The sequence below is a fragment of the Mobula birostris genome, chromosome 5 (assembly GCF_030028105.1).
Source record: "Mobula birostris isolate sMobBir1 chromosome 5, sMobBir1.hap1, whole genome shotgun sequence".
NCBI classification, from domain to species: Eukaryota; Metazoa; Chordata; class Chondrichthyes; order Myliobatiformes; family Myliobatidae; genus Mobula; species Mobula birostris.
In genome coordinates this window covers 126,952,650-126,966,594 of record NC_092374.1, presented here as the reverse complement: position 1 = coordinate 126,966,594, position 13,945 = coordinate 126,952,650, and the positions used below count along the sequence as shown (strand labels likewise).

Here is a 13,945-nt window from a genome sequence, read left to right as displayed (position 1 = left end):
GAATATCATTTTTTATTGTTAAAGTGCACTTGTCTATTCACCTTGGTAATGCTAAAATAGCTGCCTGTGCCTTTGAGAAAAAAGTGATATCATTTTGCATGGGTGGAGTAGAACGAAGAGTTGCCATGTTCTAGAAAGGAAAAAAAACAAACTATGTAACGAATAACCACAAGCAAATAGTGTTCTGAACTGAAGTCTGAGATCCATGGTCAGCCAAGAGACGAGTAAATATTGCAGAGCAGGCCCATCCCTTGCCCTGGGCTTCGACTCCCTGACCTTCTCAATCTGACCCAGTGCTTAAATCGACGTCCAAACATCAGGTTCTGTTGCTCCGGTACCCTCTTGGGCCTGAACCAACCTTTCCAATCTGACCTGGCGCTTAAGTAGATCGAACCGCAGGTCTTCCTGGCTCTCGGCGACAGACCCGCTGCCGCGTCTCGCCACGGTTCCGCCACATCAAATTGCCTCCAAGTCCAAAGAGAAGTTACAGGTTATTGTTTGTGATGATCATTTACCAGAAACAGCGATTAACTACTTAGTATTTTGCTTGTTTCATCGGCCAACAGCCAGAAGTTGCAGGGTCAATAACTCAATCTAGTACCTAAAGCAGACTGCTCTGCAGTCACATAGTACAGCTGGGAGGCTCTATTAAAGAGAGATCAGTCACCTGGTTTTTGCTCATCCATCTAAATTAAACACATACACAACTGTAAATAACTCTCTGTCAAGGTCCCGACTGAACAGCAGCAGGCGCCCAAGTTTCAGTGCTACAACTTCCCCAGAGTACAGTGAGCTGCCAATATCCTTTTAAGACTGAAACTACCAATTGCCTGCCATTTTCCTTCATGGAAAGTCTGTACTTAAGGGCCTTGTGCTGAGTACTCAGTGCTCAATCATAAGAGTCCCATGCTGTTTATGATCCTGACTTTGGATTTTGTTTGTGTGGTCTTGCTTATTTCGAGTCTGAGTTAATTTTAGACCTTACTCTGCGTTTGAGTTCACCACCATCCCTTGCTCTCTCGTTACACTTTCAGCACTAAATTCCACTGTAGAACATGTAGGCTGACAGATCAGGGGAGAGCCAAGGAGTCTGGCTTTGAAGAGCTGTGCTACCAAATGAGAGTTTCACCTAGGAGGAAAATTCTGATCTCAAAGCTCAGCTGCCTAGCAGCTATATCTAGTCACAGGAAGCCTTCAGGAGTAAACCCCAAGGAAAAGCCCAGAGCTCAAGTCCCTAGAATTCAATGGAATTGACTTCATTTCTTACATTCTTCACATACATGAGGAGTAAAAATCTTTATGTTACGTCTCCATGTAAACGTGCAATGTGCAATCATAGTAATTTATAATAATTATAATAAATATAGCAGTCAATGTAATATAGAGTACACTCAAATCAGCGTGAGTTCATCAGTCTGATGACCTGGTGGAAGAAGCTGTCCTGGAGCCTGTTGGACCTGGCATTTATGCCGTGGTACTGCTTCCCGGATGGTAGCAGCTGGAATAGATTGTGGTTGGGGTGGTTTGTGTCCCCAATGATCCTACGGGCCCTTTTTACACACCGGTCCTTGTAAAGGTCCTGAATCATGGGAAGTTCACAACTACAGATGCGCTGGACTGTCCGCACTACTCTCTGCAGACTCCTGTGATTGAGGGAAGTACAGTTCCCATACCAGGCAGTGATGCAGCCACTCAGGATGCTCTCAATTGTGGACCTGTAGAAAGTTCTTAGGATCTGGGGGCCTATACCAAACTTCCTCAACAGTCTGAGGTGAAAGAGACGCTGTTGTGCCTTTTTCACCATACAGCTGCTGTGTACAGACCACGTGAGGTCCTCGGTGATGTGGAAGCCAAGGAACTTGAAGTTGTTCACCCTCTCAACCCCAGATCCATTGATGTCAATAGGGGTTAGCCCGTCTCCATTCCTCCTGTAATCCACAATCAGCTCCTTTGTCTTTGCGACATTGAGGGAGAGGCTGTTTTCTTGATACCACTGTGTCAGAGAGATGACTTCTTCGCTGCAGGCCACCTCTTTATTGTTTGAGATAAGGCCAGAGATGACTTCTTCGCTGCAGGCCACCTCTTTATTGTTTGAGATAAGGCCAATCAATGTAGTGCCGTCGGCAAATTTGATTAGCAGATTAGAGCTCTGGGTGGCAATACAGTCTTGGGTATACAGGGAGTAAAGGAGGGGACTCAGTACGCAGTCCTGAGGGGCTCCTGTGTTGAGAGTCAGAGGGTTGGAGGTGAGAGAGCCCACTCTCACCACCTGCTGGCAATCTGACACTAAGTCCAGGATCCAGCTGAACAAGGCAGGGTCAAGGCCGAGGTCTCTGAGCTTCTTGTCGAGCCTGGATGGAACTATGGTGTTGAATGCTTAACTGTAGTCCAAGAACAGCATTCTCACATAAGCATCCCTCTTCTCCAGATGTGTAAGAGCAGTCCTATGTTGAGTTCAACGCTGACTGGCAACTCGTACGGTGCTGCTGGGACTGTGCCGGTCTCTGCTGTTACTTTGGATTCATCAGCCCACTATACCATTGCATACCTCTGAACAGCTGACTTCAGCAAGAAAATAAATCAAATTGTTTCTATTGAATACTGTTGTGGTGTAATACGTACACTTATCATTGAAATTTGTCCAAAAATCTTATTAGCATTTGCAAACTGCTTGAAGTAATTAATTATTTCTTGTGACATCACATGAAGTAATTAAATGCCAAGTTGCTTTATAGGGCAGCAAAACATTAAAGTATTTGCCTTGGTTACACTTTTAATCAAAAGTGTTTTAAAGTCTTTTTAAAAATGGGCCTTGCACTGAGCATCTTGAACGCAACAGCCTCAGCCACACAATGCCACCAATGGACAATGAAGACCATGACAAAACCCTAGTTAAGATGGATCTCATTGTGCTTCTGAGACCTGGACAATTAATAGTGAACACTTTAAGTCTCAGGAGAAGTACTGCCAGTATTGCTTCTGTGCAATCATCCAAATCCACTGGCAAGATAGGCAAACCAGTATCAGCAACCTGTTGTACAGCACCCTCCCCAACATCAAGGCTGTGACCACAGTCAACCATGTGGGTGATATGGTCCAGAAGCCTGTTGGTTTCCTTTAAAATAAACTGGATTCAAATCTGGTATGACAAGGGAACAATATTGCCAAAATTTCACACACAAAATGCTGGAGGACCTCAGCAGGCCAGGCAGCATCTATGGAAAAGAGTACACAGTCGATGTTGCGGGTCGAGACTCTTCATCCACAGATGCTGCCTGGTCTGCTCAGTTCCTCCGGCATTTTCTGTGGGTTGCTTCAGATTTCCAGCGTCTGGAGATTTCCTTGTGTTTGTGATTCTACGACTGCACTGTGTAGTCTCTTCAAGGGATGCCTACCCTGAGGAAGTTTAAATCTTCCACAGATACCGCCTGGCCTATTGTGTTCCTCCAGCATTTTGTGTGCGTTGCTTTGGATTTCCAGCGTCCACAGATTTTCTCAAGTTGTGAGAATCACGAACAGCTTCCAGGGAAAATAAAATCTTTGTCAGTCAATGGGGATCCTTGGCCCACAGCAATTCAAACTAGCAGAGAAGCAACCAGGCAGGCACCAAATGGTCCGTGGCGAGACTAAGCTAACAGCTGAAGAAGTGCACATTAATCCAAACTAACTAGCCACGCTCTCATCTCACTAAGCTCATCAGCCATCTTTGAAACAACAAAATACAGAGAAGCAAATCCCTGAGAGGCCGCTCAAATAAAGAAGTAGCAGGAGTATTTCCGTTTCTGGATCCAGTTCTGGGATGTGCTTGGCAATGTGGTGGAGATGGAGCTGGTGTAGCACTGCGCTTGGCGTCGGAATCTCGGATCGGTTATTCAAGATCTCATTGCACTCTAAGAGTGGAGGGAGACTGATGACGACTTTGCCATCCAGCGACTCGAGCTGGAAGCCTTCTGCCTTCCTGCCATCCTGCCATATGTTTCTGCAATGCCAGAGCAAGTTCTGAGGTAGTATGGGAACAGATTACCCTTCACGCTGAACAACTCAAAGAACTCTGGTCTCACTAGTGAGAAGTTGCTCTGGTCGTCCAGAATTACATTGGCTTTGATGGCCTTGTCTTTGGCTCCCTTAGGGTATACTTTAGTGAGGCAGATCTTTGAGCACGAACAGCTCGACTGACCTGGACTGCAAATTTCTGTGCAGCTCGAGCTGACAATAGTTGTATCAGAGTGATGCTCTCCCTCCCCGCCATCCTCTTGTGGGAGTGGAGGAGCCATGGCACTTTGCGGTGACGGGCCGGGATGCATGTCTCCATCGTGATTAGTGCTGTTACATTCCGAACACTTTACGGGGAACGTATGCTCTTTAGCGAGGTGGGAGGTAGAGGAACAGCACTTAAAACATTTTTTTTCCTTGAGAAGTGCCTTTCTTTCGCCAAAGGGTTTGTTTCAAAACATTGTGCACTTTTTGAGGGGGTGGGGTTTGCTGTACAATGGACAATTCTTGCTAGGGTCATCGTTGATCACAGAGACTTCGGTTTTATGCACTGAAATGGGTTTATTGATGACAAAATTGTATAATGACCTGGACTGCAAACTTCGGTGCAGCTCGAGCTGACAATAGTTGTGATGCCTGTACGTTCTAGTATAAATTGTTTGGCGACAATAAAGTATAAGGTAAAGTAAAGTAAAGACAATACGGTAAATTCAGTGTGTACTTATCAGTACGAGCTGGCCAAATCAGAGGTTTGCCAGTGATAAGCTTGCTTGTTGTGACTGAGTGTGGGCAGAGGCTGGTGAGTGAGCAGTGCAATGCAGACCAAGCAGAAAGCTACTGCTGGTAAACTACTTCGGTATGGATCTGGATAACCAAAAGCTGCTTTTACACGCCAAATACCACTTCTATAAGCACTGCTCCAATGATCTAATGATAGTCAGTCCTTGTTCTCTATCGGATTGTATTCTGAAATGGACCGCATTCCCTCAGAAGCCAAACAATTATGGAAAAACTAAGAAATATTACCAACTCTAAGGAAGATAATATCAGGCCAAACAGTCAAAATATGATATATCAGCTGCTGACTGAAAGCTCAAATCCCAGATAACAATTTTCTGAAAGTGACAAATTTGACAACTTCTAAATAACCTTCATGATGTATTTTAAAATCCTTTAATGAAAAGCCCAAAGCTACTTGGAAAGATAATTTTCCTTCTATGAGAATTTCATTTTGTCCTACTATTCTGAGAATGGAAGATTGAGAAACGACTCCCAAATGAATTGGAAGGCAAGTTATTCACTGATGATTTGGGGTTTTGCATGCTGCAGAGAAGAAGGAGATAATGAAGCATTACAGTGAGATAATTTGAAAGGCCTCAGTAGTCAGCCATCCACTGAGGCAAGCGTAAGATCGAATACGTGTTCATGGACAAAGGTAGCTGTGAGCTCTTTACACTGGAATCAATTTCCTTACATCACCATGGGAATATCTCATGATGCTTCACCTTCACAACGCCTTCACCTGCTGGTTTTACATTTAAGGAAAATACATCAGAGAGCTGAACACAGAAGGAAAAGATTCCTTCACATGGGATGTCATGAAGAGATCACAACCAGATTAGCTTCCACAAGCCATGCAGCAACTGGCTGTGGCTGCTTCTTCATCTGGCGAAGTGCCAACCTTTTGATGGGGGACAATGTAGAATAAGTGCTGAGGCAGAGGGGAAAAAAAAGGCTGAAAAAATGTAAATATGGTAGTTTCAATTCTTTTAAAATATTCTGTCACAGTCAACCTTAATAATTGAGCATGTCTGAGTTACAACTCGAATATTCATATTGAAAACTATATGAAAAATAATCAATTTAATATGGCCTCTGACCTTTTTAAAACAATCTGTTTAGACGTTTCTCAGCGGTTTTCTTAATTCCATTTCAAATCAGCACACTCCATAAGTAGTTTATTCATTGTAACCTACACCGCAGAGCTGAGATTTCCTTGAAGAGAGAGGGCCGTTCTACCATGCTCACTACTAAAGCTCATAACAGCTAACTATCGTCAACTAGCACTTGGTGGATGGAAAGGTTCAAATAACTTTCTGCAGTCAATCTAAAGTCCCCTGATTAACCTACATACCAAAATCTCAAATGAATATCTATCTCGTCACAGCTGCAAAAATATGAATCCTGCAGATCTAGATTTTCTTAGTTTTACATGTACTTGTCACATAATCTTAGCACAGAGTAATCAGGTTTATTATCACTAAAGTATGTCATGAAAATTGTTGTTTTGCAGCAATAGATTATGTGTATTTAAAGGGAGCAAAAGTACTGAGGAAGTATTATTGTCCTCTCAGAAACTTGATGGTGGAGGGGTAAAATCTATTCCTAAAATATTAATATGTTTCTTCAGGCTCTACGATGGAAGTTATTGAGAAGTGGGCATGCCCTGGGTGGTGGGGGTCCTTCATGAGAGATGCCACCTTTTTGAGGCATTATCTTTGGAAGATGTCCTCGATGTTGGGGAGCCTAGTATCCATGATATTGAGCTAAATTTTAGCACAATGCTAAAACCTGGGAAAATTCTTTATACAGAGCTGTTCAATGCATTTTGCTAGTTAAATGAAAGGAGGATAGCAGGCGCCTGTTTGACTGGAGGTCTGATCATTTGCGTTTAGTTCAGCTAATTATAACATTCCTTTCATCAAAGGGAAAAACAACAAAATTATGGGCCTGATACAAAATTCAGTGCTATCACTGGGTTTCTGTATTCTACAATGGCAAAGTGAAATCCACAGCACTCAGCTAAAAGCTCTGGGCTATACATAGCCGAAAATGAAACTGTCCTGTGCTTCAACATCAGAATGCAGAAAAGTGCAGCTGAAGTTATCATTGAGAATCTTTAACTGGACTGTTAATAATTTCTCTAAATCTACTGACAAGTTTATTTGGTGATTTTTTATTTATTATTTGGTGATACAGCACAGTACTAAGCTCTTTCGGCCCATCGAGCCTGCACTGCCCAGTTATGCCCATGTGACTAATTTACATGTGACCATGTGACCAATGTACATGTGACCATGTGACCAATTTACAGCACAGTAATTAGCCTTTTCGGCCCATCGAGCCTGCATTGCCCTATTGTGCCCATATGACCAATTTACCTACTAACCCCGTGTCTTTGGAACGTGGGAGGAAACAGGAACACCCGGAGGAAACGCATGTGGTCACAGAGAGAAAGTACAAACTCCTTACAGACAGTGGCAGAACTGAACACAGATGCCGGCGCTGTAATAGGTTATGGTAACAGCTACGATGCCACCCCAAAAGAAAATTTAATATAATCAGTCCTTACCTAGAGTAAAAAGGAGGAACTAGGTGCCTCAGCAAGCATAAAGGAGGATGAACCCCTGCTGAGATGTGTGCCAGGGTGCTGAAGGATGGAAGGTAGGAGATTGCTGGGGTCCTGACAAGAAGATTTAAATCCAAGCTGCCCATAGTAGAAATGCCATGTGGTTGGAGAGCATGTGGAATCTTTAATCAGAATCAGGTTTAATCACTGACATATGTTGTGCAGCAGCAGTGCATATAAAATCTGGAAATTATGTTAAATGTATGCATGTGTACATATATGTGTGTGTGTGTATGTGTATATATATAGATAGATATGGATATAGATATAGACATGGATATAGATTTATGTTAAATTAAATTAGTGCAAAAGGAGAAAACAAAAGTGGTGAGGTAGTGTTCATGGGTTCAATGTTCATTCAGAAATTTGACAGCAGAGTGGAAGGGGAAGATGCTGTTCCTGAATTGTTGAGTGTGTGCCTTCAGACTCCTGTACATTCCTGTGCTTTTAATTGCAGATTTCTAGCACAGAATCCTGAAGTGCATGTTCATTTGTCCAAAGAAGGTATTCAGTTGGTAAAATAAAGGAAATTGCATTTTTAGAGTGTCTACTACAGTGTTAGGATATTTTGCTTTAAGTGCTAAAGAGTCATGGAGTACTACAGCACAGAAAACGGCCACTTGGCCCATCTGGTCCATGCTGCGCTGCTGTTCTGCGTGCCCCATGAACCCGCACTAGACCATGGAGCACCATACCCCTTCCACTCATGTACTTCTCTTAAAATGTTACAACCAAACCCGCATCCACCAATTCCGCCAGCAATCTAGAAAGCGGGGCGATCAGTTAACTCAGTAGCGTTTTGGAATCTTTTTCACAAATGAAGGTGATGCTGGCAAAGAAACATACATTCACTTACACCCAGAGCACTCAGTGTTAAGGTGAACCATGCGCAGTTATCAGTTATCATTCTACCAGAAGCTGAACCTAGTGTGACAATATCGAACCTAGGCTAGAACCTAGAGCTGTATCATGGACAGGCTTGGAAACACCAATGCACTCGAATGGAAAATCCTACAAAATATAGTGAATACATCCCAGTCCATCACAGGTAAAGCCCTCTCCACCATTGAGCACATCTACATGAAATGCTGACTCAGGAAAGCAGCATCCATCATCAAGGACTCACACCACACAGGACGTGCTCTCTTCACATTGCTGCCATCAGGAAGAAGGTCCAGGAGCTTCAGGACTCACACCACCAGGTTCATGAACAGTTTTTACCCCAAAACCATGAGGATCTTCTACCAAAGGAGATAACTTCACTCAACTTCACTTACCCCATCGTTGAATTGTTCCCACAACCTATGGACTCACTTTTGAGGACTCTTCATCTCATGTTCTCAATATTTATTGCTTATTTATTTGTTGTTATTATTATTATCATCATTTCCTCTTTTTGTACTTCCACAAATTTGTAGTCTTCTACGCTCTGGCTGAACGCCAAGTTGGGCAGTCTTTCATTGATCCTGTTATAGTTACTATTCTATAGATTTATTGAGTATGCCTACAAGAAAATCAGTCTCAGGGTTGTACATGACGACATATTTGTACTTTGATAATAAATTTACTTTACACGTTGAACATCATGAGAATAGCTATTGCACCGCAGAGGCATTTTAAAATTATGTTAATCATTCATGCACACTTAGTAACTTTGTCAATTTAATGCAGCATTTAGATGATGTTAATCAATGAAATGGAAGAAGGCTGACAAAATTTATTTAACATACACAGGCCTAATAGCCAACAAATAATCCCACCGACCCATCTATCCCACCGACTTCAGAGTTCAAAGTAAATTTATTATCAAAGTAAATACATGTCACCATATACATCCCTGAAATTAATTTTCTAGTGGGCATACTCAGAAAATCTGTAGAATAATAACCATAACAGTCAATGAAAGACCGATCAACCGGAGTGCAGAAGACAACAAACTGCAAATACAAAAACTAAGAAATAATAGTAATAAATGAATAAGCAATAAATTTCGAGAACATGAGTCCTTAAAAGTGAGTCCTTAAGTTGTGGGAACATTTATATGATTGGGTAGATGAAGTTGAGTGAAGTTATCCTCTCTGGTTCAAGACCCTCATGGCTGAGGGGTAATAACTATTCCTGAACCTAGTGGTGTAGGTCCTGAGGCGCCTGTACCTTCTCTCAGATAGCAGCAGAGACAGGAGAGCATGTCCTGAAAGGTGGGGGTCCCTGATGATGGCATTTTATGCAGATACACTCAATGGCGGGGTCGGCTAATTGATTTACTTGGTTTTGAGTTCTGGTTCCTGAAATTACAACACATGATTTTATTTCAGTTGACCAGGCAACTATCCCATAACAAGAATCAGAGACACCAAAATAACACTGCCTTTTTGGCACTGATGGAGGCAGACAGGAACTATGCAGTCCCCTCACCTTGTCCATTTCAATGCATTACAGTAGCAAAGTCGATGCCAGCCATAATTAGAGAAGAAGAAAAAATACGGCGTACCTTTGATCTCTGCAGCAAGATCAAGAGCTTTGCTGGCTATCACAATGTGATTTATCTTTCTGCGACATCCAAGCATTCACCAGGCTACCCTGTGACAGCTGCACCTCCCCAGCATGCTAATTATTTTACACTTCAGGGACAAGTCACTATCATACGGCTGTAAATCATTCATTGCACACGCTATTGAAGGTCTGCACATCTGAGATATTTGCAATCATTACCTTGGGAAGAATCTTGTTATCTTGAAGTTGTTACGACATACCTGTTTTAAAAAAGAGCAATATGAAGATTTTTCAAGTTTCTTGCAGAAAACTGCTAAGTCTACAAGCTGAAATCAACACCTTTAGAAATTTAAATGTCTTCTAATATGGCTTAAGGTTAATGAGCAAGATCGGTAGCCAAAACAAAAACAGAGACTTGCCATGCATCGATGTAGCTCCAAGTACTGATCCACACAATGACACTGCACTGGGCAGTGGAAGGCTATACAACATTACAGGTTTCCTCTCATGATCTAAGTATACACTCTAAGGCATCTGTTAGTCTTGTGAGACCATGGATCTGCGCCTGGAAAGTCTTCACTCTCCAGGGCGCAGGCCTGGGCAAGGTTGTATGGAAGACCAGCAGTTGCCCATGCTGCAAGTCTCCCCTCACCATGACACCAATGTTGTCCAAGGGAAAGGCATTAGGACCCATACAGCTTGGCACCAGTGTCGTCGCAGAGCAATGTGTGATTAAGTGCCTTGCTCAAGGACACAACACGTTGCCTTCAGGTCACTAGTCCAATGCCTTAACCACTTGGCCACGTGCCCACACTTAAATATACACTCAGTGGCCAGTTTATTAAGTACACATCTGATCAGCCAATCATGTGGCAGCAACTCAATGCATAATAGTTTGGAGACATGGTCAAGAGGTTCAGTTGTTGTTCACACCAAACATCAAAATGGGGAAGAAATGTTATCTAAATGACTTTAACTGTTCCATCGTCAGAGATCCCCACCACTCAGGACACTCGCTACTGCCATCAGGAAGGTGGTATAGGATCCTCAGGACTCACACCATCAGGTTCAGGAACAATTATTACCCCAGCCATCAAGTGCTTAATTGGAGTAAGGGGAATTATGAGGCTATCAGGCAGGAAGTTGGAGGCTTAAATTGGAAACAGACGTTCTCAAGGAAAAGTATGGAAGAAATGTGACAAATATTCAGGGGATATTTATGTGGAGTTCTGCATAGGTACGTTCCAATGAGACAGAGAAGTTATGGTAGGGTACAGGGACCGTGCTGTACAAAGGCTGTAGTAAATCTAGTCAAGAAGAAAAGAAAAGCTTACAAAAGGTTCAGAGAGCTAGGTAATGTTAGAGATCTAGAAGATTATAAGGCTAATAGAAAGAAGCTTAAGAAGGAAATTAGGAGAGCCAGAAGGGGCCATGAGAAGGCCTTTGTGGGCAGGATTAAGGAAAACCCCAAGGCATTCTACAAGGATGTGAAGAGCAAGAGGATAAGATGTGAAAGAATAGGACCTATCAAGTGTGACAGTTGGAAAGTATGTATGGAACTGGAGGAAATAGCAGAGGTAGTTAATGAATACTTTACTTCAGTATTCACTATGGAAAAGGATCTTGGTGATTGTACGAACACACATAAAAGTTGCTGGTGAACGCAGCAGACCAGGCAGCATCTCTAGGAAGAGGTACAGTCGACTTTTCAGGCCGAGACCCTTCGTCAGGACTAATTGAAGGAAGAGCTAGTAAGAGATTTGAAAGTGGGAGGGGGAGGGGGAAATCCAAAACGATAGGAGAAGACAGGAAGAGGGAGGGATGGAGCCAAGAGCTGGACAGGTGATTGGCAAAGGGGATATGAGAGAATCATGGGACAAGAGGCCCAGGGAGAAGGAAAAGGGGGAGGGGGGAGAAAAACCCAGAGAATGGGCAAGGGGTATAGTCAGAGGGACAGAGGGAGAAAAAGGAGAGAGAGAGAAAGAATGTGTGTATATAAATAAATAACGGATGGGGTACGAGGGGGAGGTGGGGCATTAGCGGAAGTTAGAGAAGTCAATGCTACACATGCCCTTACACTTCCTCCCTTACCACCATTCAGGGCCCCAGACAGTCCTTCCAGGTGAGGCAACACTTCACCTGTGAGTCGGCTGGGGTGATATACTGCGTGATACTACTGGGATGCTGGGGTGATAGACTGTACCTCTTCCTAGAGATGCTGCCTGGCTTGCTGCGTTCACCAGCAACTTTGATGTGTGTTGCTTGAATTTTCAGCATCTGCAGAATTCCTGTTGTTTGGTGATTGTAGTTATGACTTACAGCAGACTGAAAAGCTTGAGCATGTAGATATTAAGAAAGACGATGTGCTGGAGCTTTTGGAAAGAATCAAGTTGGAAAAGTCACCGGGACCGAATGAGATGTACCCCAGGCAACTGTGGGAGGCGAGGAAGGAGATTGCTGAGCCTCTGGCTAAGGTCTTTGCATCATTAATTGGGACAGGAGAGGTCCTGGAGAATTGGAGGGTTGCGGATGTTGTTCCTTTATTCAAGAAAGGGAGTAGAGATAGCCCAGGAAATAATAGACCAGTGAGTCTTACCTCAGTGGTTGGTAAGTTGTTGGAGAAGATCCTGAGAGGTAGGATTTATGAACATTTAGAGAGGTATAATATGATTAGGAGTAGTCAGCATGGCTTTGTCAAGTGCAGGTCATGCGTTATGAGCCTGATTGAATTTTTTGAGGATGCGACTAAACACACTGAAGGAAGAGTAGTAGATGTAGTGTGTCTGGATATCAGCAAGGCATTTGATAAGGTACCCCATGCAAGGCTTATTGAGAAGGTAAGGAGGCATGGGATCCAAGGGGACATTGCTTTGTGTATCCAGAACTGGCTTGCCTACAGAAGGCAAAGAGTGGCTGTAGAGGGGTCATTTTCTGCATGTAGGTCGGTCACCAGTGGGGTGCCTCAGGGATCTGTACTGGGACCCTTACTCTTTGTGATTTTTATAAATGACCTGGATGAGGAAGCGGAGGGATGGGTTAGTAATTTTGCTGATAACACAAAGATTGGAGGTGTTGTGGATAGTGTGGAGGGCTGTCAGAAGTTACAGCCCGACATTGATAGGATGCAAAACTGGGCTGAGAAGTGGCAGATGGAGTTCAACCCAGGTAAGTATGAAGTGGTTCACTTTGGTAGGTCAAACATGATAGCAGAATATAGTATTAATGGTAAGACTCTTGGCAGTGTGGAGGATCAGAGGGATCTTGGGGTTCGAGTCCATAGGACACTCAAAGCAGCTGCGCAGGTTGACTCTGTGGTTAAGAAGGCGTACGGTGTATTGGCCTTCATCAATCATGGAACTGAAGTTAGGAGCCGAGAGGTAATGTTGCAGCTATACAGGGCCCTGGTCAGACCACAAGTGGTGAGTACTGTGCTCAGTTCTGGTCGCCTCACTACAGGAAGGATGTGGAAGCCATAGAAAGGGTGCAGAGGAGATTTACAAGGATGTTGCCTGGATTGGGGAGCATGCCTTATGAAAACAGGTTGAGTGAACTCAGCCTTTTCTTCCTGGAGCGACGGAGGATGAGAGGTGACCTGATAGAGGTGTATAAGATGATGAGGGGCATTGATCATGTGAATAGTCAGAGGCTTTTTCCCAGGGCTGAAATGGCTGCCACAAAAGGGCACAGGTTTAAGGTGCTGGGGAGGATGTCAGGGGTAAGTTTTTTTACTCAGAGAGTGATGAGTTCATGGAATGGGCTGCTGGCAACGGTGGTGGAGGCAGAAACGATAGGGTCTTTTAAGAAACTTTTAGATAGGTACATGGAACTTAGTATAGTAGAGGGTTATAGGTAAGCCTAGTAATTTCCAAGGTCGGGACATGTTCAGCACAATTCTGTGGGCCGAAGGGCCTGTATTGTGCTGTAGGTTTTCTATGTTTCTATGTCTCTAAGCTCTTCAACCAAAGGAGATAACTTCACTCGTCCCATCATTGAAATGTTCCCACAACCTATGTACTCACTTTCAAGGACTCTTCATCTCATGTTCTCAAT

The 13,945-nt window shown here is 43.4% G+C and overlaps 1 protein-coding gene across 2 annotated transcripts in view; it reads right to left on the bottom strand.

Moving 5' to 3' along the window:
• Positions 1 to 13,945, bottom strand: part of lypd6 (LY6/PLAUR domain containing 6) — a 287,688-nt gene that overhangs the window by 206,844 nt on the left and 66,899 nt on the right. The window contains exon 2 of one of the 2 annotated variants that reach the window (XM_072257278.1): positions 10,115 to 10,155. The exons of the other annotated variant lie outside the window; for it this stretch is intronic. The gene's annotated coding sequence lies outside the window, so the exon portion shown is untranslated. The remainder of the gene's footprint in view (positions 1 to 10,114; positions 10,156 to 13,945) is intronic. 2 annotated transcript variants of the gene reach the window in all.